General features: G+C 45.5%; 2 pseudogenes; both read right to left on the reverse strand.

Annotated features, from left to right (window-relative positions):
* Positions 1-1,709: 1,709 nt before the first annotated feature.
* On the reverse strand, positions 1,710-6,010 carry LOC119234661 (ADP/ATP translocase 3-like; annotated as a pseudogene).
* A 2,135-nt stretch (positions 6,011-8,145) lies between these two features.
* On the reverse strand, positions 8,146-21,023 carry LOC119234662 (protein mago nashi homolog 2-like; annotated as a pseudogene).
* Positions 21,024-21,575: the final 552 nt, after the last annotated feature.

Genomic DNA, 21,575 nt, shown 5'->3' on the forward strand with positions numbered 1-21,575 from the left:
ATCTTTTTCTCAGCTGTGTAATATTCCATCAAATATACTTTTCATATTCTCTATCCATTTCTCTCAGCTTCTTCTGCCTGGTGTCTCAGGTCTTTGGCTCTTGGTCTCTGAAAACAAAATTTCTTTTTAAATAAACATTTGTTTTTTCTTCCTCAAAGTGATAGTATTCTTAATGTGTCTTGAGCAAAGGTGCAGAGGGATTGAAAGGGGAAGCCTGGCCAAATTCTGACCCATCAAACTGGAGACCCAGGACTGGGTGTGTGTCCTTAGCAGTGATGTGTAGAGCTGTGGCTTCCTCCACCATTGGGAGAAAAGGAAGAGGATCTCTGAGTTTTATTTTCCATGTTGAACTAAACAACCCTGCCACCAATAACACCCAGTTAGCCATCACACTCACATTCCCAACTTTTCCAGTTTACCTCACCTTTCCTCCTCTTGAAGCTGTTTTCCCACTTGATATGAAGTGCCACTCCTTGCTTCTTTCACAATATTACCCCCCAGACCCCAGGTCTTACCTTCTTTTCCTGAGGTGGCAGCAGCACCTTCAGGTGACCCTCGTAGTCCCTCAGTGATGTTATTGATGCCATGGTTTTAAATTCTGTATGCTAAATCTCCAAAATGCTGTCTCCAGCCTCTTTTTCTGGATCCAAGGCTGGCCTCCAACTATCTTATTTGGTTGGATGTCTAATGACTATATCAAAATGAGAATGTTCAAAATAGAATGACTGATGATAATACCTCAAAAAGCATGCACCTCCATCAGCATCCTACTTCAGCAGAGTCAGCTTTACGTGAAGGCTCAGGTTTTGGCTCCCGATTCTCTCCCATCTCTTATCTGGTCCAGGTCTAAATCCCACTGCTACCCACCACTTCACTGCTGCTCCTCTGAACTAAGAGCCTGAGAAGAGGTCTCCTGTTGCTTTTCTGGATTCAGATACACCCCACATTTCAAAAATTTTATTATTTTTAAAAGATTTATTTTCATTTATATATGCATAGAAGAACTGAGGTGTAGACCAGAGGTGCGGGGATGGGGGGCAGGTGGTGAGAGGATTCACCAGAGACAGTTTGGAAGCAGAATAGATGGATTTACCAAAATACACTGCTGAGGTGAGCTGGCAAGACAGGAGAGGTCTGCTGAACCATGCCTCCCCGCACTTTACATCAGAGCATGTTACTGACCTGGGTCCGCAGTCCGCTCTTGCCTCTCCTGTATCCTTGTCCTATTCCCTTTGGCCCTATGCCATTCTCTTAATGTCACAAGCTCTTTCTTGCCTCAGGATATCTTTTTTTCTTTCAATGTCCTGTTTTTATTGTTTTGCCATGGAATGCCCAACATAGAACATAATTGCAAGTATTCAGCTGTGCAAAAGAGGATAATGCTTAAGTACAAATAGAGACATGATTCTTTTAAATAAATACTTAAACACAGCTTGTGTCCTAAAAGCCTGGACTTTAGGTCTACCAAATGCAGCTGCCTTATTTTAGAAGGTCAGAGATGTAGTGCTTCTGCCAACCCCCTTAATCAATTAATGGGACCAGGTGCCAACGGCTGTGATCACAATGAACCCTTTTCTAGAGCCTTCCATGTGATCCGGCCAGGTCAAGGAAGGTTAGAATTTCAAAGATCATGGTCCATAGTGTGGAGAATCTATGTGATGGAGCGAATATCTAGTATATAGGAGCAACATGAAGTCTCCCCCACCCCCCTACCACTGCACAGTACACTGGACTGGGCACCCTTGGTGAAGGCCCCTCCCCCCTTTGCCTTTGAAGATCTTCCTATAGCAGCGGAAAGTACTGGTGTACATGATGTCAGCTCTCTTGCGGCTTCATCATGTGCTGCCACATGGTGTCAAAGGGGTAGGAGACCAACCCAGTCACTGTAAGGCAATCATCCAACTCTCCAAGATGTGTACATTTTTGTGGTCAGGGAGCATGTCTTTGACTGTGTCATATGTGCCAAAGTGGGCAGCCCGGTAGACGATGATGTCTGGTATGGAGATATTGGAGCCCTGGTATAGGCCATAGATGCTGTTCAACTTGCTGGCCTTCACCAGAGTCCCAGACCTTTGAACTCCTGTTCTGTGCCTGACTTCCCTACATCAGTGCTAGACAAGTTCTGGCAGTAGACCAAGCAGAAAGAGATGGTCCTGGCCACCCTGCTGCAGGCCAGATTGCTGGTAAAATACCTACTTTTACTTTTCCTTGAAGGTGAAGTACAGGACTTTGGTGGGGAAGTAGCAGATGATGTTGGTCAAGTTGCCCCATCAGAAGGATGGCATGCTCTGCTCCTTGGGGATGTGCATGATACTGCTTACCATGCTCTTGTGCTACAGTCTGCTGCAATCTGCTTGCTGTCATGTTACACCTGCTTGATTGGGGCCATGGCTGTCTTGGATGGACAGTGGTGATGCCTCTGGCCAAGAAGTCCTTGGTGAAAGAGATGGACTTTTCCCTCACTCGGGCTGAGTCAGGCAGCTTTGCAGGCAGAGAGCAGGGCTGGGGCACAGAGAATTGGAGGGTGGGTACTCCTGACTCAGCCCTGTGCTACTGGGACCAAAAGCTTTTGCCTAGGACTTTTACCTTTCCTGACCATTATATTTAAGACCTGCCAACTATTACAAAGCACTCCCAAATAGGCAATAATCCAAAGGAAGAAATACCACTCATGCACATGTGAAGTAATCTTTAGCCTCACTGTGGCTAAATGCTTTGTTCCTAAGCTGTGGCATAGGGCCTCAATGGCATCATGATGAGTGGCATAGACTTCCTACTTCTTGACATTAGAGTTGGCAGGTGACTTGCTTTGGCCAATGAGTCTCATGGCTATTATGTGAGCAGACTTTGTTTTCTTGTGTTTCTGCCTTTGCCAGCAGAGGAATATGCTCTGCTTGTGTGTTGATCCCCAGATGAGAAACCGAGAGAGCAGACTTGATCCCACTCTGAAGCCAGGGCTGCCCCAGCCACCCCACAGGTGGGTGAATGTGGAACAAAATTTCACATGCCATGGAGGCTTTGCAGCTGTTTGTTACACAACATTATTCTGGTAGCAGCCAACTGATAAACTTTTATAGGAATTTTCATATTTCATGGAGATACTATTTTTCATCTATGAAATCGGTCATACATAAAGATATAGAGAAGCAATGAGTTGACATGGGCTTAGGAAATAGGAATACTAATTTATTGCTGGTCAGAGTATAAATTGGGAGCAACCCGTTTGGAGGTCTTATTTGGCCATGTGTCAAAATTCTTACACTAATCCAATAATTCCACTACTAAAAATGTACCCTCAGAAACAATTAAGGACATGCCAGGAGAATTATTGACATGGGTAGTCACTATTTCAAAGGATGGTAAAACGGAAATGGTAATGGGGGACATTCTTGCTTTATAATTCCCAAATGATAGACACAAGAGAAGAATCGTGACAGAAGAATCTCTCATGCAGAACACTTAGCGATGTGCCAGCAAATAGCTCTCTGCAGGAGAACTGGGACACGTGTCTAGGGCCATCTTCTATCAGAGCTTAGCCATGGCTGCTTGCACACCCACCCTACTGCTGGGGAGCAGAACTCCAGCCCTGAAGAACTGGAGGCAGGGTCAGGGCCTAGACAGGCATGTGGTTTCGGGGGGTCTCCAGCAGCAGTGTAGAGCTGCCGTGGGAAGGGAACAACTTTGTCAAGGAAACTAGAGAAACACAACACAGTTCAGTGATTTCACAAGCCTGCTCCCATGTCATCAGTGAGTGAGTCTGACAAAACACTGACCTATGAGCTCAGTTGATCTCCAGAATGGGGCTGAGATGGACAGATGGACCAAAACTCAAAGAAGCACACTTCCTTGAGGTCTTCCAAATAGAAATGCTCCGTGAGCACCCATATGTCTGCTGCATCCTAAGTTCTTTGAATGTATTAACTCATTTAAGATTCATAGACACTTGGGCCTCCCTGGTGGCACAGGAATTAAAGGCACAGCACTATCAAACTGTCGCCAACCACTGCAACATGAGTTTGATCCCCGGCTAGGGAGCTAACCCACATGGTGCAGCAGACCTCTTCTGTCTCACCCGCTGCTCCCCTTAGCAGTGTATTTCAGTCAGTCTGCCTGTTCTGCTCCCCACTCTGTCTCTGGTGAATCCTCTCACCCCCCTGCAACTGTGGTCTGTTCCCCAATTCTTGTATGCATGAGTAAATAAATCTTAAAAAAAAGATTCATGGAATCCAAGGGGGAGACTCTCCCTTATTATTCTATAGAATGGAAAAAGAGAGATGCAGAGAGGCACAGCTTGCTTGTGTTGCATTGGTTGGGAGGTTGTTGTGCATGAGTCCCCAAAAATGTGACATGTGGTGATATGACGAACTGGGAACAGGCCGGTATAATGAAGAACTGAAACACCACATGCAGACAGCGGTAAGCTGAAGAAGTTTATTTAAAGATGCAGGCCAGGGCCTCCCCGGTGGCGCAGCGGTTGAGCGCTGGGTTGCGAAGCTGCCCAAAGCCTCTGCAGCGCAGGTTCGATCCCTGGCTACTCCCCAGAGGGTCCCATATGGCGTGGAGACCTCTTCTGCCGCCCGCTGCTCCCCTCAGCAGTGTACTTCCATCCTTCTGCCTGCTCTGCTCCCCGCTCTGGCTCTGGTGAATTCTCTCACCCTCCCGCGCTTCTGACTGTACCCAGTGCTTGCATAAATAAATAAAAATAAATCTTTAAAAAATTAAAAAAAAAAAAAGATGCAGGCCAGCTCCTGGGAGCAAAGCTGCAAGGGTTAAAGAAACAGATTAACTCCTGCCAGCAGCGAGCAAGCCTGAGATTTATGCAAGGACAGATAACAGTAGCGCTACCTCCAGAGGAGTGCTGAATGGGTTGCTGCTGGTGAAACTCTGGGTTTTTTTTTTAAGATTTATTTTTTAATTTATACAAGAACCAGGGTACAGGCCAGATGCACAGGAGGGTGACAGGATTCGCCAGAGACAGAGTGGGGAACAGAACAGGCAGACTGACGAAATACACTGCTGAAAGGAGCAGCGGGTGAGACAGGAGAGGTCTGCCGCCCTGGGTTGCTCTGAGGCTGGTGGGGATTGAACTGGAACTGCCGAGGCTGCGGACAGCTTTACAGTGCTGTGCTCAACTGCCTGTGCCACCAGGGAGGCCCAACTCTGGGGTTTTTATGGTTAAGCTCATGTTTTGGGTCTAGGGGATGAGCTGTAGTGATTGTGCAGTTTATTGATTGGTCAACATTGGCCAATGTCCTAATGAAGAATAACCAGTGTAGTGTCATAAGCTTTTATCTTTTTTTTTTAATTTATTTATGCATATAAGAATTGGGGTGTAGGCCAGAGGTATGGGGGGTGAGAGGATTCACCAGAGACAGAGTGGGGAACAGAACAGGCAGACTGGCTGAAATACACTGCTGAGGGGAGCAGCGGGTGAGATAGGACAGGTCTGCTGCGCCATGTGGGTCAGCTCCTTGGCTGGCCAGGGAATCGAATTCATGCTGCAGTGGCTGTGGATAGCTTCATAGTGCTGCATCTTAACCCCTTGCGCCACGAGGGAGGCCTGACTTTTTTCTTGTTATTGACTTTTCTCTCTTATTATGTCTCCTGGAGGTCTCATGTCTCCCAGGGTCCCAGTTCCTATCTGCCTGTCAAGGTCCAACCCCTCACTTGTGGCAGAGCTGATGGAAGAATCCAAGAATTGTCATTCAGGTTCCACATGCTCAGCTGCTGTGGCCAGGATCCCAGCTGGCTCCTTGGTCCATCTCATTGGTTTTCAGTCTGACTCTCATATATTTTCTCTGCTTTGGGCTGTAAGTGAATTGTCTTGGTTGCTTCAAAACGTAGGATTTCATCTTGTAGCCAATACCCCAGTTTAGGCAGGACTGAAGCAAATGATGACTCTGGAGAAGTGGGAGCTGCAGACGTCTCCCCAAGCATGAGAGCCCAGTCTGTGATCCCATTTTGTGTGTGTGTGTGTGTGGGTGGGTGGGTGGGGGGGTACCAGATACATTGGGCTAGCACTGGGTATTTATTCACCTTTTTCTCTACTGAGACCATAGGCATACCACTGTTTATTCACTCAGTTCATCAGTCATTTTGGGGGGTCTGTTGACCAAAGACACATGACTGCTCCCCAGGCACACAGAGGACAGTGCAGTGCCAACCCATGATGCAGCAACAAGCCAATCTCTGTGGGGTCCCCAAACATGTCAGTCCCCCAGCCAAAGGCTCATGGTGATTTACTTGCTTCTGAACTGAGAGGCCTAGAAACCCTCACTTATTTCCTGGGGACAGCCTTACAGGTATGTTTGCTGATGCTACAAATTCCTTTCCCATGAGTTTTTTTGTAGTGTCCTTTGCTGAGTATCTGATCCAGTCCTCTCTACCCTGGCTTTGAGATGGTCTTTTGTTGGACCTGCAGTTTCTAGCTTTTAGCTTAAAATGGGTTTTCAGGCAAGGTTGGCAAGAAAGCAGAAACCATCTACCAAAGACAAGGCTGAATAGTCTGGCTTAATTATTACAGTAACCAGCCACACTGAAATGAAGAGGAGAGGTTAACTTTTGTGGGGTTTGACACAGAACCGTTTCACAAGGATGTCCTAGGTGCAAGGACATTGACTTAGGCTGTATAAGTCACTCTGTAAAGTGTGTGAACTTGTACATATGCCTGTAAAACATTTATGAATGCTTTGTATATTTTGCATATTCAAAATTAACCTCCAAAAGGTTGAATTTCACTTTGAGATTTTAGAACTTTCTCTACCCTGTGGGCTGGATAAGTAGGTCAATATTGTGCTAATAAAAAATGTGGAGCTGGGCCTCCCTGGTGGCACAAGGGGTTAAGTCTCAGCACTGTCAAGCTATTGCCAGCCACTGAATCCTGAGTTTGATCCCAGCCAGGGAGCTGACCCACATGGCGCAGGAGACCTCTCCTGTCTCGCCTGCTGCTCCCCTCAGCAGTGTATTTCAGTGGGTCCACGTGTTCTGCTCCCCACTTTGTCTCTGGTGAATCTTCTCACTGTCCCCCCAACTATGGCTTACACCCCAGTTCTTGTATGCATAAATAAATAAATATCTTTTTAAAAAATGTGGAACTGGGCCTCCCCAGTGGCGCAGCAGTTAAGTGCTGGGCTGCGAAGCTGCCTGCAGCCTCTGCAGCGCCGGTTCGATCCCCAGCTGCTCCCCGGCCACCGGAGGAGGGTCCCACATGGCGCGCAGACCTCTCCTGCTGCCCGCTGCTCCCCTCAGCAGTGTACTTCGGTCCTTCTGCCTGTTCTGTTCCCCACTCTGGCTCTGGTGAATTCTCTCACTCTCCCGCGCTTCTGACTGTACCCAGTGCTTGTATAAATAAATAAAAATAAATCTTTAAAAAAAATAAAAATGTGGAACTAATTAAATGTAAAAAGGATCTCTTTTGCACATGATTGCCAGGTCAGGGTGGTAAAGGAGGGAGCAAGCCCGGGGGCTGTTGACACTTCAGGAAGTACCAGGATGGTTGTGGTTTGGGTGTAAAACCACACTGACGGTCTTGATTCTCCTTCCTCCCCATAGAGTTTAGTGTCTTATCATAAGGAGTCAACATCCAAAGGCTTGTTTGAAGAGATAGACCCCTTGGCTGAGGCTGAATCCTAAGAACCCGAGAGGACACCAGCACAAGGCCATGGGTGGAGAATGTTCAAGGGCTCACAAAGTCAGTCCTCTTGGGATACAGCACAAATGTAGTAAAATGACAGAGAGGAAAGGATTTATTAAAGTTGAGGATAACAGCGACTCCTAGGGCGGGTCGGAGGGGCATGCTGACGTTCGTGCCCCATTGGTCTGCATCCTTGAAATGCGCAGAGGCTGACATCTGAGACAATGGTGTGTTCTGCTGCGTATGTCAGGTTTCTTTTTTCAGACTTCAATATGTTTTACTGGAGCAATTTCAGTAAAAGGCAGCTTTTATTTATAGAATTTAATGTGTGTGGGGACTCTCGAACCCGCTTGGACACGAGTGCAGATAACCATTAAGCCTGTTTATGTATTTTATTTTCAGTTTGCATATAAATTTTTTTGTTTCACATTTATGAAAATCCCAATCCTGTAATGACAAATCCTTTCTTACCTATTTCATAATTAAATATAACAGCTTCAAGAAACATATATTTAGATCAGTTTAATCTTGAAATGTAATCTAATAAGGCTAAAAACTAAACATTTTATTCCTGTGCCAAATAATGAAACACTCGAAAGCCTTCAGGATCTTCTGACTGATTATCTCAATAAGAGAACATATTTTTGATGTGGTGAAAGAAATATGTTCATCTCCAATTACAATTGCAACCCTGTCAGGGGAGATGACAAAAGCATCATCATCTTTTGTAATTTCACTGTCATCAATAACCCTCTTCAGGACTTTCATTACACTCTTGTGTACATCAGCCTTTTTTCTGATCATGATATCATTTTAATAATTGCACTGTTGGCATATCTTAGCTTTTTCTCCAGTCTAACCTCAAAATCCAGAAACTCCTGTCCAAACTTGCCCTTGTGATGACATTGTAATGCAGGTAGAAATCGCTGACCAGGGCCTCCTGGTGGCATAGGGGTTAAGTCTCATCACTACCAGCTATCACAACTGTGGCTTGAGTTACATCCCCAGCCAGGAAGCTACCCACATGGCGCAGCAGACCTCTCCTGTCTCGTTTAGCGGTGTATATTGTATTTCAGTTGATCTGCCTTTCCTGCTCCCCACTCTGTCTCTGGTGAATCCTCTTATCACCCACACCCCCACACCTCTGGCCTACACCCCAGATCTTGTATGAAAAAAAAAATCGCTGGCCATAATCATTTTTGCCACAGGGAAAACTCTCTGAAGACCTGACGAATGTGCCGCCAGTGCCCAACAGTTGCGCGTCAGGTTCTGATTAACACACTAATACTTATGTTATTCTTGCCTTACCTTTATGACCTCTCATATAGAAAAATGTCACATTCCTTTAAGGTGAGAAACACGATAACAAAGTGGGCAGGAACTTGTTGCTTGCTTCTGTGGATGTCCCTGACATTGCCCATGATGCAGTTTGGAATATCAGTTTCTCTTTTATGAAAAAAAAAAAAAAAAGATAATAGATAACAATTCAAATAGGATTAAAAAAAAGTGCTGTGGTTTATAAACAGAAGCTCTCACCACTCAAGGGCATTTCTGTATCGTTCTACTTTCACGCCTCTTTCCTTCATGCTTTCAAGAGGTCCAGAAAATGGAGAGTCCTATGTGTTATGACTCATAGGCTAGCAGGGGATTTAGACCAAGTCAACAAGGCTATTGACCTCCTTGTTCAAGAAGTTGATGAAAAATGGGGAGGCAGGCCCACAGGAATGGAATTTAAGGGGATGCCCCCCCAAAACTTGTAATCAAGATAATAGTTAAATGTCATTTTCTTAGAAATCAAAATCAGTGCCAAAAATCCATGATAAATAACATTTTAAATAAGAAAGGATCAGTAACTGTGCTGTGCTGAGCCAAGCGATCAAGAAAAATCAGTAATGCTAGTCCAGTTTTCATTTGAAATGTTGGTATTTTGTTCACTATGGATTTTTTTTTTTTTTTTTGGCATTTGTTTGCCATGTTTGCCTCACCCTAGTCTGGGCTGTGTGTGAAACGGGATAGGGAATGGTTTAGAACGGAATAGCTTCTGCTACCTTAAGTGGGGGAACATGTGTTGTTTGGAGACAAGGTAGTTCTCACTATCAGGAATCTTTAGCCCCACTATAAAGATCCAGGATGAATATTGAAGGGGCAGTGGGTGAGGAGTGGGGTGGGTGGGGTGGGGGGAGAGAGAGAGAGAGAGAGAAGGAAAAGGAGGAGGAACAACCAGAGCACCAAGTAATGTGGCTACTGACTGGGGGTCTGTTTCTTCTGGCTCTTCAGACTGAGGATAAAGTCACTGGGTGCTGCGAGCTCCTCTGACCTAATTCATCTCCTAGGATTTGTCTGTGCCCCAGTTTTCAGAGGGATGATCTCTGGGGACTTAGATGCTGAGTGCTTACACCAGTGGAATATCACTGTTGTGCTGCTTTCATGAGGCCAAACTCAGTCTCCTGGAGACTCTCATTAACAGCCTTATAGTCATGCCAGCAATTACAGAGAGGATCGTTAACTCTTTTGAGGAAGCAGGAAATAATAGTTTTTACACTGAGGTTCTTTGAACCCTAACCTTGCTGTGTCCACCAGCCTAAACTATGGTATCATGATCATCCCCCAGTTCTGATGTCAGAGTTCTAAATCTCAAACACATATCAACCATGTCCTTCCCAGCAACTTGCTACCAACACTGTTGCTTTAGCATTCCACCTTCTTTGTTCATCTTATCAAAAGAAAAGGGGGGGGGGGCGGAATGGGGGGAGCTAGATGAGGGAGGAAATGAAAAAAAAGAAAGGAAGAATAAGAAGGAATGAAGAACAAAATAATAGGTATAGCAGATGAATTTCTTCCTATTCTTGGGTCAATTTATTATGCAAAAAAATAAAGTGAAGTCAAAAGAATTTGAAAAAGATCACTTATGATACAACCATTTGGAGGAATTTTTTTTTTAAGATTTATTTATTTATGCATATAAGGTCTGGGTGTAGGTCAGAGGTGCGGGGGGGGGTGAAAGGATTCACCAGAGACAGAGCGGGGAACAGAACAGGCAGACTGACTGAAACACACTGCTGAGGGGAACAGTGGGCGAGACAGGAGAATTCATTCTGGGCCATGTGGGTAGCTAGCTGGCTGGGGATCGAACTCATGCTGCAGAGGCTGCGGATAGCTTCATAGTGCTGTGTTTAACCCCTTGTGCCACCAGGGAGGCCCCCTATTTTTTTTTCCTTTGCAGGATCTGTTAAAAGACTAATACTTTAAAATAATCTGACCAACCTGCCATGACCTTCCTCACATCTCTCTAAGTTCCATCTTTGTATTACTCAAGAAGAGGTTTTTGGAATTTGCTAATGGGTGTGCTAGACCATACAACCAGAGTTAATGAGGCAGATCGGATTGGTACCTCCATCTGAGTTTTCTTGCCTCATGAAGTTTCTGAGTTCTTTCTGCTGCCTTGGAAGACACAAGAAGCAGACACTCTTTGTTTAGTTCATCTCCCTTACAAGTTCCTACACAGTCCAATATATAAGCAAAGTTACCTGTTTCTTTCCTGATAATATCTGAGGAAGAATGGTTGTGCCTCAGATACTGCTTCTAGAGAAATCTAGAAAGAGGCAAAGGAGTCAGCATTTATAACTAGAAGGGCAATTCATGTCTAAAGAGAAGAGGAAGGAAGTTCACATGTACAACCCTGTCTCACACCACTGCTGCCCCTTATTTTTACTTGTCTTGCATAGTCCTCTGTGTAGGGCAGTTTCTATTGAACAGCTTTTTAAGTATTTGGGGAGTTTATCTTGCCATTCTGGTCTCTGTACCCACATAAACCACTGAGATTCCTTCTGTTTCCTGTGACTTAAGAGGGGTCAGTGGCCTCGGCATTTACATACTCTTTTTTTCTCTTCTCAGCAGGAGACTCAATATTTTCATTATTGGAAGAATGAAAAGATAAACTGTTATTTGTTGAAAAAAATATATAAGTGGTCATAAGTGAATTTTGACATTCCTCCCAATTTGAAATGGAAAGTGGAAAATCCCAAAGGCTCATGCAGATGTCTGCCTGGTTTTGGAGGGGTCTTGTCATCTCTGAGCTTAATTTGAGAACAAAATCAAGATTTCAGTGAAGGCTGCCCCCCTGCTCCAGATGTCTCCTTGCCAGTATTGCAACATGGGGGTTTATTCAAAGTGTATTTCCTGATATTAATATCTGAAAGAAATTGTATGGTAGTATCAAGAATAAGGCTTAAGTAGAAATAACTCTAACAATTTACAGTTGAAGAAGTAGGAGTCTAGAGACAAATATGTTAGTATATGTCCCCAAAAGACTAGTCTTTCCTTATCAGCGGGGATTGGTTCTAAGACCCCCTGAAACCTCGGATAGTTCTGAACACACATACACACACACGCACACACATACACACACACGTTTCTTCTATACATACCTATGATAAATTTTAATTTATAAATTAGGCACAGTAAGATCAACAACTAATAATAACACAGAACAACTAATAATTGCTGTGATAAAAGTTATGGGAATGAGCTCTCCCTCAAGATGTCTTAGTGTATTTAATATTTTTGGATTGTGGTTGACCATAGATAACAAGTCACAGAAAGCAAAACCAGGAATGGGGTAGGGGGACTTCTGTATTCTCCAATACACAGCACCAAAATTTATAATCCAATAAATTTCAAGCAAGTGACATTTTTTTGTACCCATTTTTTTCCAAAGATTTATTTATTTATGCATATAAGAATTGGGGTACAGGCCAGAGGTGTGGGGAATGAGAGGATTCACCAGAGACAGAGTGGGGAGCAGAACAGACAGATTGACTGAAATACACTCTGAGGGAAGCAGAGGGCCAGACAGGAGAGGTCTGCTGTGCCCTGTGGGTAGCTACTTGTCCAGGGATCGAACTGGTGCCGCAGTGGCTGGAGACAGCTTCATAGGTTGCGTCTTAACCCCTTGTGCCACCAGGGAGGCCCAGTACCAATTTTTATCCTCTGAAGAACTGAGATGAGCCATTCTTCCTGAGTTAAAGCACATTGATCAGGAATGGGGGCATCCAAGTGCCACCTCAAAGGCTCTTCTCAGCTTCTCTAGCAGGTGGAACTCTGTGTAGTCACTGTGAGTACATTTAAGCCAATGATAAGTACAGAAAACATGGTGTGGCTTTTGAGTTCTCTCCTAAATAAGGAGAACATACACCCTTCTTTGTTTTTGCTGCCTAGAACATGTGTGTGATGGCTGGAGCTCTAGCAGCAATTCTGGGCCATCCTGTTCTAGGATGGCAGTGCAAAGAGCTATGAGCCTGCATCCCTGTGAAGAAACAAAGTCCTATCCATGTTCACATTGTAGTTCTTTGGGGTTTGTTTGGGGATGGAGTTAATCCTCACTAATGAAGCTTTCCTGTTGGGGATGGTATGTACAGCCAGGTGAAATATCTCCACAATCAGCTGTGTGGAGCCTCCCTGGTGGCACAAGGGGTTAAGACGCAACCTGTGAAGCTATCCACAGCCACTGCAGCACAAGTTCGATACCTGGCCAGGGAGCTACCAACATGGTGCAGCAGACCTCTCCTGCCTTATCCGCTGCTCCCCTCAGCAGTGTATTTCAGTCAGTCTGCCTGTTCTGTTCCCCACTCTGTCTCTGGTGAATCCTCTCACCCCTGGCACCTCTGGCCTGTACCCCAGATCTTGTATGCATCAATAAATAAATCTTTAAAAAAAATCAGTTGTGTGACAGAGAGCTGGGGAGAATCTGAAAGACTACAAAGCCAAACAGGTCACATGACTCAGCTCAGTGTTGGGAATTTGAGGTGATTGCCATATTTTTCTACGTTTTTATTTTCTACAGCCAACAAATACTGCACAATAGAGGAAAATAAAAAAGAAAACTGTAAAGGCAGAACAGAACAAGAAATGTACATTAAGTTGTCATGAAAAAATGTTCCACTTTTTGAGTTAATAAATGAAATCCTGAATACTGAGATTTTCTGTTTCAGTTCTCATAGAAACAGAATGCCTTTACTTAATAAAACCCAGGATAATAGAACGCACTGTGGGCCCATCTGTCACAAATAAATATAAAGCCTCCCCAGTGACACTCAGGACAGGTGGAGGTGGGAGATGTGGCAGGAGTGAGAGAATTTAGGGAAAAAATAGATTCTGTTAAATTTAAGAAATATACATAAACAAATGCCATAAAAACCAGAGTGCACTGTTGTTAAAGCACCAGGAAAAAAGCAAAACAAAGCACCCAGACTTGATCTATCCACTGAAAGCATGAAAGAAAAATAGACAAAACCTATTAGCAAACTGGACCTACAAGGGAACTTACTGTTTTGTTACAGGTTATATACCAAACCCTATAACATCTACTGAACTTAAAACTTTAGAGGCATCCCTTTTAAAACCAAGCATAAGGTCAGATGTCCACACTAGACATATAGTTAACATAGTTCCAGGACCTGGCAATACTCTAGGGTGAAAAGAAGAAAGAGGGTAGATGGATTATGGATGATAGAAAGCAATGAAAGACTATATAATTTTTTTTTATTTTTATATTCCCCATACAATTAAAACATTATTGCTGGGCCTCCCTGGTGGCGCAAGGGGTTAAGATGCAGCACTATGAAGCTATCCGCCACCACTGCAGCCCGGCAGGAGTAGGCAGGAGTTCCATCCCAGATCTGCTGCTGCTAGCAAGAGTTAACCCACATGGCTCAGCAGACCTCTCCTGTCTCTCCCACTGCATCCCTCAGCAGTGTATTTCAGTCAGTCTGCCTGTTCTGTTCCCCACTCTGTCTCTGGTGAATCTTCTCACCTCCCACCCCCTGCAACTCTGGTCTACACCCCAGTTCTTGTATGCATAAATAAATAAATCTTAAAAAAAAACATTATTGCTGGCCATGTGATTATTGAGAATACTCACCAAATCAAACAGCTATTTCTCTTTTGTCCTAGAGCTTCCTGAGGCTCCTCCTCTTTGTGGGTGTCCTTTCCCTATGGATGTGCCTGGGTTGGCTTTAGGAAAGGAGATAGGAAATGCCAGACAATGGACGTTCCTGCAGTAGCAAAGGATTGGTTTCTACCTCTGACATCCGAGGCTGAGAGACAGGCAGACATAGAACTACTCCACCTTCCACAGAGTTACTCCACCTTTTCTATTGCTTCTGTGTGTTTAATGTTCTTTATATCAGTACAGAAGTAGTAGTCGTATGAGTCACTTGCTCTTTTCACACACACACTTGTACTTGCACACACACATGCACACACACTAAAGATGTGCAACCTGAACCCAGACGGCGTGGCCACTTTGGAAATCAGCTTGCATCCGGTGGAAGGACTGACTTCAGGCACAATCTAAGTCTCAGTGGCTCTCAAACAGCTCAGTTGTCCAGGGCAGATAACATCAGCAGAGCCTGGGGATGATACAAAGGTCCACACAAGAATGGGGAAGAAAATTGTATCCAGTCATTAAAGTGGAATGTTGTCCACCAGCGAGGGTGACTTACAAATGTCACCACTTCCTAGGGCTCTGTCAAAAATAATGTCAACTAAGAAAAGCAAATTACAGATTTAGAGCACGAAGCTACTTCTTCGAAAGTCCCAGGATGCAGAACTAATTATCATGTGTAGGGATTAAAAAAGATATTAAAAATCTATGTAGAATAATAAGGAATTAGTAAATACACATTTAGGGATGTAGTTGCTCTGGGGTGGGAGTGGGAGACTGGGGTATTACCCCCCTCTCTGCAGCTCAGATTCCAGGGGTCATCATCAGAAACACTCCCTACATTTCAGCCTTCCCTTCCTACTGCTGGAGTCATCAGGCTGGACCCCACGATGCCGGCCAGTGGTCTGGCCATTTGGTGCCTGCTGGCCAGCTGGCTGGGCCACATTGACAGTTTGAGCTGCTCTCTCTCCCCTGCACTTGCAGAGATTGAACATCCCGCTGGGATTCCTGCTGTGCTTGCTTTCCCATCTACGTGATTGATCGCTACTGCCTGCGGCTGCTGTGACAATGACTGTAGTTTTAGTGGCTTAAAGCAGTACAGATTAATTATACCAGTTCTGGAGGTCAGAAATCCAAATGATACAGCAAAAGAACTCAGTGAGAGTGCTTAAACAACAGAAACTTATTTTCTCACTGTTCTGGAGACTGGAAGTCTGAGATCAAGGTGTGAGCTCAGTTGGTTTCTCCTGAGGCCTCTCTCCTTGGCTTGCAGGCCAGTGGCTGTTTTCTCCCGGTGTCCTCAGTGACGCTCTCCTCTGCACGTGCGTGCCCCTGCTGTGTCTCTCTGTATCCAAGATCCTGTTCTTAGAAGGACACCAGTCAGATTGGATTAGAGAATACCCTAATGGCCTCATTTTCTCTTAACTACGTCTTTAAAGGCCCTATCTCCAAATACAGGCAAATTCTGAGGTATTAGGGGCATCAACATGTGAATTTGGAGGGGACACAATGGGGTAAGATCAAGTGTCATTTGGATTGTGTTCCTTTGGCAGTGCTGAAGGAGACTTGTTCCCTTGCCTCTCCCAGCTTCTGTTTGCCTGCATTCCTTGGCTTGCAGCTCCTGTATCACTCTAGCCTCTTATGTCCTCAGGTCTCCTCTCCTGTCTCCCTCTTTCCCTCATGATTACATGGGCCTACCCAGATAATCCAGAGTACTCTCCTTATTTTGAGTCCTTAATCACGCCTGTAAAGTCCCCTTTTGCCACATAAGCTCTCACTCCCAGTTCCCAGTGACTGGGATGTGAAGGAACCCTTTTCTGCTCACCACACCATTGTTTTTTTTTTTTTTTTTTTAAAGATTTATTTATTTATTTATACAAGCACTGGGTACAGTCAGAAGTGCGGGAGGGTGAGAGAATTCACCAGAGCTAGAGCGGGGAACAGAACAGACAGACCCACGAAACACACTGCTGAGGGGAGCAGCGGGCTCAGCAGGAGAGGTCTGCGCGCCATGTGGGACTCTCGCTGGCGACGGGGATTGAACCGGCGCTGCAGATGCTGCGGGCGGCTTCGCAGCCCAGCGCTCAACCGCTGCGCCACCAGGGGAGACCCTTTTTTTTTTTTTTTTTTTTTTTAAAAAATTTTTTTTATTTATATATTTTTTTACACCATTTTTCATTTTCGCACAATGTATGCATTTTCATCTTGATTATATTCCCCATACAATTCTCACCACCCTTGTTTTGATCCTACTCCCTCCTCCGCCCCCTGTAGTGTGTCTGGTTTATAGTTGCTTGTTGATTTTGATTTTTACTTTATTATAATTAGTATTTTTCCCGATCCCTTAGTTAGGTTTTCTAAATTCCTGTTATGAGTGAGACCATCCGGTATTTTTCTTTTTCTTTCTGACTTATTTCACCGAGCAGGATCCCTTCCGGATCCATCCATGCACTATTTACAATAGCTAAGCTTTGGAAACAACCCAAATGCCCAAAAATAGATGACTGGATCAAGAAGATGTGGTCCATATACACCATCGAACATTACTCAGAAATCAAAACAGATACACTCATGCCATTTGCAGCAACATGGATGAGGCCATGTTCATTTTTAAGGTCCCGCCTTCCCTTCAGGACAGAAGGCTCTTGGCTGCAACTGGGGTTCAGCACCCGCCGCAGCCCCCCCCCCACCCCAGACTCCTCCTCCCTTCCCACAACCTCCCAGTCCAGTTCTCCCAACCCTCCTTCCCACCCCACAGCCCCTCAGGAGGGGTCTCTGACCAGGAGCTCCTGGACAGGTCCCATCCCGCAATGATGCCAGACATGGCCACCAGAGGGCGAGCAGGATTTAGCATTTTTTGAGTGGCTGTCTTGACAGCAGAACAACGGTAACCAATCTGTTTACTGAGTTCTTTTTTTTTTTTTTTAATTAATAAATTTTATTTTTATATTCCCCATACAATTGCAATCCCCCCATTCTGACCCCAAATATGCTACTGTGATAAGGGGACATCTCCATTTACTAGAGTATTTTTAGGTATATAAAAATAAATCCCCTCTGCTCTTCAGGGACTTCATAAGGGAGTGTTTCACCCTCATTTTGCAATGCCTGCCCCCTACACCCACCCTTCTCCCCCAAGATCCTGAGCTTCCTGATGCTGTAAGTGCAAGACCTGTGCAGTGAAAACCACGGCTTGGCGGAGGGAATCAGCCAGGACTAAGCAAACCGAGACTCCATGGCCATGTACTGGATGATGCACTATTATTAAAATGGCAATTCTCTCTCAAAATCCCAGCAGTCTTTTCATAGAAACTGGCAAGCTTACCATGAGAGAAAAAAACGGTCAAAATAATTTTGGAAAAGAACAAAGTCAGAGGACTTACATTTTCCTCCTTCAAAACTTACTATGAAGCTTCAGTCAAAAAACAAAAAAAAAACAACAAAAAATTGTGCTACTGGCATATGGATACACACACACATCCAATGGAACAGACTTGAGAATCTAGAAAGAAACCCTTACATTTATGGCTAATTGATTTTCAACAAAAATGTCAAGGCAATTCAGTGGAGGGAAAGGTAGTCATTGTAACAAATGGGGCAGGGACAAAGTAGATTAGTGGGTGCCTGGGGGTGGGGGTGATGGGAAAGGACTGCAAATGCAATTATAGAATTGTTCTAAAACCGCATTGTTAGTGATGGCTGCTCAGCTCTATAAATTTACTAAAAATCATTGAATTACATCTAAAATGGACGAATTTTGTGGGGAGGGCGAGGTAGGCACATTAACAATGAAGCGGGTCAGGCGCAAGTGTGCAGAGGTGGGGGTGTCTTTGAAGGAGCAGGTCTGCACCTGCTTCACCAATTCTCTTCTGGGCCTTTCAAAAACCTCAGATTCTTCATTTCATAATTTGGGACTGGCAAGTAGGCTTGGGGGCCAAAGTTATCCATGTGCGACCCCTTACTAGGAAAAGCATCCCCTACCCAGTAAGATCCCATCCAGCTTTCAGGGCCAGGGGTGCAGCAGCGCCTGTCTTGGAGCCTCCCAATCTGGCCTCACTGTGCTCAGGGGCCAGGGACAGTGTGGGACAGGGTGCCCTGGAGGAAAGAATGGACCCATAGCCCCATGTACACAATTTTTCTATAGGCCTCCCTGGTGACGCAGGGTTAAAATCTCAGCACTATCAAGCTATTGTCAGCCACTGCAGCACGATTTCCAGTCGATTGGACCAGGGAGCTACCCACACAGTGCAGCAGACCTCTCCTGTCTCACCCTTTCCTCCCCTCAGCAGTGTGTTTCAGTAGATCCACCTGTCTGCTCCCCACTCTCTCTGGTGAATCTTTTCCCTCTCTCCCCCCACACCTCTGGCCTGGACCCCAGTTCTTTTTTTTTTTTTTTTTAAAGGTTTATTTATTTATACATACAAGCACTGGGTACAGTCAGAAGCGTGGGATGGTGAGAGAATTCACCAGAGCCAGAGCGGGGAGCAGAGCAGGCAGAAGGACCAAAGTACACTGCTGAGGGGAGCAGCGGGCGGCAGGAGAGGTCTGCGCGCCATGTGGGACCCTCCTCCGGTGGCCGGGGAGCAGCCGGGGCATGAACCGGCGCTGCAGAGGCTGCGGGCAGCTTCGCAACCCAGTGCTCAACCGCTGCGCCACCGGGAGGCCCTGGACCCCAGTTCTTATATGCATAAATAAATAAAATCTTAAAAAAAAAAACTTCTCTAGTAGCTGTATTTAAAAAGTAAAAAAGCAGATGCAGTTCATTTTAAGAGCATATTTTTAACCTAATATGCCCCAATACAACCACTCTGACATAAATCAATGTAATAGTTATTAAGATATTTTATATCATCTTTCCCTACAAAGTCTTCCATATGTGGTATGTATTTTACTCTCACTGCACACTTTGGTTTGGAGCAGTCACATTTCAAATGTCTACTGCCTGTTCCTCCTGGCCACAGGAGTGGGAGGTGCAGGTCAGAGGCACCTGCAGACACATGGCAAGGATCCCCTGCCCGGTGTGCCCTGTTCTTTCTTGTCCCATTGAGGGGCATCATAGGAGGCTTGTGGTAGGGGGCATCTGATGCAGCGCTGCTGGGGGCCCAAAGTCAGTGGGATTCTGCTGAATCTCACAGAGGCAGGCCCATGCCGTGACTCTTCTCCATCCTTTCCTGGGAGCCAAGCTTATGGTCTTCCAGGGGTTAGCAAGAACTGAGAGTGAGGACTGACATGCATTTTGGGCTGGTGAAGGTGGCTACTGGGGGGGAGGGTATTGGTGGATGGCATGCCACAGTGTTAAGAACAGCAGCGGGGCCCAGGTGACAGAGTCAAGGCTTACAGATTAACTTACACCTGCTAATTGTTGCTAGCAATTCCTTTCACACACCAGACTGTTTTCATTTGTTATAATCTGTCACCACCCTGAAGTGTCAGGCACATGTTGACTGCATGCTGGGAATTAACCTCCGTTCTAAATGTTGGAACCCAGTTTCATTCTAGTCACCCTCCCTGCCCATGTGTTGGGAAGGTCATGTTATCAAACCTCACAGATGAGAAGACAGGGCCAAATCCAAAGTGAGTGGTGTGCTGAGTCAAAAGTCAACAAAGCAGCCAGCTTGCTGCACTGCACCCAAGAGTCATTGGCAGGAATGTCATGTGTGTGTGGAAGGCCCTCTAGTTCCATCTTGGGGGATAGAGCTGTGTTTCCATTGTGCTCACAGGACTGCAGATTTGTCTTCACTAAGCAGAGAGGCAGCTCCTTCACCTAGAGTGCAATTGGGGAATTGCGGGGTCACACTATGAGGGTGAAACTGGAGCACTCTGGCCCATGAGTCTGCCTGATCTGAATGCAGGGTGGTCTAAGCAGGAGCTGGGATTTTCTGTTTTGTATTTGGCTACAGGATGGTAAATGGACCAATCAGGTTTGAGCTTTCCAGCTGCCAGTCAAGGGCTTGAGCTAATTATGTGCACTGAAAATGGAACAAGTTTGAATGGTGCTAAATGGCATCAATCAAACAGGATCATAAATGGACCAATCAGGTTTACACTAAATGGGCCAATCAGGTTTGATGTCTCCAGCTGCCAGTCAAGGGCTTGAGCTAATTATGTAGATTGAAAATGGAAATGAGCTGACTGGTGATAACTGGACCAATCAGATGCTTAGGATAGAAAACGGACCAATTAGACCATCGAGACCCTTAAAAAAGGCAGGACAGGAGCCACCTGAGTCAGACAGCAACCAGCCTCTGAAGAGAGAAGAAGCAGTCAGCAGTCGGCTTTTGAAGAAGCATTCAGCAGACCTTGACAGACCTTGACAGACCTCTGCAGACTTCCAGACTTCCAGACTCCCAGACCTCCAAACCTCTGTAGACCTTTTGCAGAGCCTCAGCTGCTGCGTCTGCTTTTGGCCCAGACTCTGACATCACCTACAAGGAGCACCATCGGCATCGTCCCTGTGTCTCAAAGAGCTGTTGACTATTGGTTCATACCAGTAGCTCACAAAGAACTGTAGCACTAGTGTCTCTGACACTGCCCCCTTGTGATTGGTGCTGACTGGCACTACTGATTGGTGACCAGCACTCTGGCCATCTTTGAGAGCTGCCCGCTGCCTTGGTTCTCCAGCAACACCTCCTGGTGCTGTTGAGTCTTGTGGTATGCTCTGGCATCCTGTCTGTCCAGCCCAGCATTCAGACTGTTGCTGTGGGCAGCTGCAGTGTGACTTCTGCAGCCCTACTTGTGAACACCTCTGGCTGCCCTTGGGCATTGGATCTTGGTGCACTGCTGACCAGTGTGCCCATTGATGGGACAGCACCCTCTCACGTGAGTGGCCTTTGTTTGGAACTACTGACAACTGGACACTATCTGGGGAGAGACAGCTGACCACTTGTGACCTTAGAAACTCCTTCCTTTTCATGCATGTATTGATCCATTTGATGACATCCAGACATGCCTTGGGTTCTATTCACTTTTCGTCAATCTTTTTTCTTCCTCCTCCTCAGA

The sequence above is a fragment of the Talpa occidentalis genome, unplaced genomic scaffold (assembly GCF_014898055.3).
Source record: "Talpa occidentalis isolate TD23 unplaced genomic scaffold, MPIMG_talOcc4v2.1 talOcc4.8, whole genome shotgun sequence".
In the NCBI taxonomy this organism is placed as follows: Eukaryota; Metazoa; Chordata; class Mammalia; order Eulipotyphla; family Talpidae; genus Talpa; species Talpa occidentalis.